At 41.9% G+C, this 3,788-nt stretch overlaps 1 long non-coding RNA gene across 1 annotated transcript in view; it reads left to right on the top strand.

Annotated features, from left to right (window-relative positions):
- Window positions 1-3,463, top strand: part of LOC107182741 — a 5,075-nt gene extending 1,612 nt beyond the window's left edge. Inside the window, exon 3 of the long non-coding RNA XR_001513470.1 lies at window positions 3,395-3,463. This is a non-coding gene — a long non-coding RNA (uncharacterized LOC107182741). The remainder of the gene's footprint in view (window positions 1-3,394) is intronic.
- The last annotated feature ends 325 nt before the right edge of the window (window positions 3,464-3,788 follow it).

Below are 3,788 nucleotides of genomic sequence, written 5' to 3'. Positions count from 1 at the left end.
CGCCGCTCGGGTCTCCTCTGGCCGGTCGGCCGGCCGGAGAGTGGGGTGAGTCTAAAGAAGGAAGGAGCTATGGCGTATTTATCTTTTTTTTTTTTTAAGTATATACGCATATATAATATTTTTAGAGCACACATCATAACCTTTGAACTTTCGGAAATTGGGAGCATTAAAGAATCACACTGAAGTTTCAAAGCTTCACCTGTTAAGCGTTATTTCTTAATCTCGCATCCGAGGTTTCTGAAATTCTTCAGGAATTAAAGTATTTTCAGTAGTTAGGCGTGGGAACCCTTGGCCTGGGAACTCTAGTTTCCAAAAAAAGAGACAATTTCTTCCATTTTTTAAGTGTCCTTCTCAATCTTACGTGAACCTTGTCAGAAGCATCGTGCAATGCGCCAAGTCTCCGGTCCTGGTTTGTCATCGTCTCTGCACCTCAGAGGAACGAAAAATGCCCGTGTCTTTTATTTATAGTTAATGGAAAGCTACTTATTGCTAGGTATATTTGCATCTGCAGGGAGAGTTTGAGTGCTTTCTAGCCTTCGTTCTTCTTTCAAGACATATCTAAACTCAGACAGTTCAGAAAGCAGCAATTCAAAATAAACCCAGTAATAATGTAGCGACTCTTGCATACTCACAGGTACACGTGTGAAAAGATGATGACCCATAGCATTGTGTGTAATAATAAATAATTGGAAGCAACCCACAGTCCATTAATAATTATGGTACATTTGTATAATGGAACAACATACCAGCCTTTTAAAGAGAGTGAGAGAGATGTTTATGTACAGAGAAAGATCCCCAAGGAGCAATGCTCAATGGAAAAAAAAAAATTGCAGCCTGGTTGGGGTGGCTCAGTGGTTGAGCATCGACCCATGAACCGCGAGGTCAGGGCACATATGGGCTCCACCCCAAGTGTGGGGCATGCAGGAGGCAGTCAGTCAATGATTCTCTTGCCATTGATGTTTCTCTCTCTCCCTCTCCCTTCCTCTCTGAAATCAATAAAAATATATTCTAAAAGAAAAAAATTGCCATACAGTATATGAACTATAAAATATTCCACTGGGTTAGCAGTGCTAGAGGGTTTGTTATAAAATGCTAAAAAATATGAAGACGCTACATTTTAGAACTAAGGCTTAAGAAAACTTAACTGTAATCTGTAAAGTCATAAAGTGAGGATGTTCAGGAAAACTTAGAGTATTGGAACTAGGGCATACCCATTTATTTTTTTAAAAAATGTATTTTATTGATTTTTTTGCAGAGAGGAAGGGAGAGGGATAGAGAGTGAGAAACATCGATGAGAGAGAAACATCCATCAGCTGCCTCCTACACGCCCCCTACTGGGGATGTGCCCGCAACCAAGGTACATGCCCTTGACCAGAATCGAACCTGAGGCCTTTCAGTCTGCAGGCGGAAGCTCTATCCACTGAGCCAAACCGGGTCTGGCAGGGCATACCCATTTAAAGGACCATCTTAGGTCAATAAAAAGAGCTACTAGTTGGTGATGGTAAATTTATGTGGATTTGTGTTACCTTGAAGAAAACATAAGTAGGATCACAGCTTGGAATCATGACCTTTGGGGTTGGAAAGGACCTTCGTTTGTCTAGCAGCTCCCCCACCCCCATTCTGGAATGCTTGATTCTCTTACATTCTCTAACACAATTTTCCAACCTCTGTTTGGGATAAGCCACTTCAAATGGGGATGAGGATTAGTGGTTGATGGGATTTAGAAAGCAGAATCTCACCAGAACATAGCTATAACAGGAAGACCAAGATAGTTAAAAAAAAAAAATGTCAAAAACTATAGAAGGCTCTTCTGCAGCAGAAATACAGTTCTCACTGGCATTTATGTTTTTAGATATCAGTGTGAACTTTTTGTTTGGCTAGCAAGTGGCTTATAATTTTCTTCTGTTTTTCTCTGATAGCATCTATTCTCAACTTTGATCTGCCATAAAATCCTATGGCCCCACTCCATGTATGGGTTGGCCTCATAATTGGGGTTACCTCCAGATCTTTTTACCTTGAAAGTCACTATAGTAGACTGACTCACCTACATAGGGCTACTCCTTCTGTAGGAGCTGCTATCAGGGCAGATTTCATTCCAGAGGAGCCTTTTACAAGATGGGTGACTTTGATTGCTTTTCTAGTTAGAGGGTTATAGTCTTGTCTTTAAAAGAAGCTACCTAATTCATTAAGGTTCGTGATGTTTGGTTCCAAATAATAATCAGTGTTACATGGCAGTAAAGCAGAGAAACTGATTATATTGGTAATGCAGTGACCTTTGAACAACATGGGTTTGAACTGCATGGGCCCAGTTTTGATTTTCTTAACATTTTCTTTTCTCTAGCTTAAGTTAAGAATACAGTATGTAATACATATAACATACAAAATACTGTTTATGTTATCAGTAAGGCTCCTGGTCACAGTAAGATATTAGTAAAGTTTTTGGGAGTTGGCAGCTCAACCCCCGCAGATGTTCAAGGGTCAGCTGTACAATATACATTATTATGTATTTATGTCACAGCTCGTGCAAACAATATTAGTGACTTTATGAGAGCCTCTTTGAGCTGAAACAGAAGTATAGTTGAACATACTTGAAACAAACTTTTTGTAATGTGTAATTTTAATACAACCAGTATTCCCCCTTTTATATAAAATGACTGAAAATAAATAACTCCATTACAATGCACTTAAAATTCAGAAATTAGTAAGTGTAATGTAGTGGTCTAACTTTAAATGTTGGAACAGAGTATAAGGCAAACGAATCTCATCCTATATAATAAAGAGGAATATACAAATTGACCATCATGCCCTTGCACAAGATGTCTGGCAGGGGAGGGCAGTTGTGAGCAATCAGGCCTGCAGGGGAGGGCAGATGGGGGTGACCAGGCCTGCAGGGGAGGGCAGTTAGGGGCGACCAGGCCAGCAGGGGAGGGCAATTAGGGGCAACCACGCCAGCAGAGGAGGACAGTTAGGGGCAACCGGGCCAGCCGGGGAGGGCAGTTGGGGGTGATCAGGCCAGCAGGGGAGCAGTAAGATATTAGTAAAGTTTTTGGGAGTTGGCAGCTCAACCCCCGCAAATGTTCAAGGGTCAGCTGTACAATATACATGATTATGTATTTATGTCACAGCTCATGCAGACTAGCAGGGGAGTGGTTGGAGGGGTGATCAGGCTGGCAGGCAGAAGTGGTTAGGGGCAATCAGGCAGGCAGGCAAGTGGTTGGGAGCCAGCAGTTCCGGATTGTGAGAGAGATGTCCGACTGCCAGTTTAGGTCCACAGAGATTGGACCTAAACCGGCATTTGGACATCCTCCAAGGGGTCCCAGATTGGAGAGGGTGCAGGCTGGGCTGAGGGACAACCCCTCCCCCAGTGCACAAATTTCATGCACTGGGCCTCTAGTATTAACACATTACGTATCGCATAGAAATCTCTAAGACATATGCCAGGGACTGCACATTTTTGGGCAAATTTCCATGGGCGTGAAAAACGAGAACACTCGTGACCGGTCCTTAACAGATGGCACGTGAAACACCAGAAAACTCCTGAGCGGTACGAAATGTGTTAATATAAAAAAACCAGGGATGTAAGTTAATTCTGGTTATTTTCAGTAGTTGTGTTCTATAAAGTCACCACAAACACTAAGTTAGTGAATACTGAATCATAGCTCCTAGGTGAAATACAAAGCTAGGTTTCTGCAAACCTCTGGTCACATTTTAATCACCGATCCTATATAATAAAGAGCTAATATGCTAATTAGATCAGACTGCACAATGACCTTCCAGAATGACCAGTG

The sequence above is a fragment of the Myotis davidii genome, unplaced genomic scaffold (genome assembly GCF_000327345.1).
Source record: "Myotis davidii unplaced genomic scaffold, ASM32734v1 scaffold571, whole genome shotgun sequence".
In the NCBI taxonomy this organism is placed as follows: Eukaryota; Metazoa; Chordata; class Mammalia; order Chiroptera; family Vespertilionidae; genus Myotis; species Myotis davidii.
The sequence above is the reverse complement of the archived record's forward strand: the minus strand, read 5'-3'. Positions and strand labels throughout refer to the sequence as shown.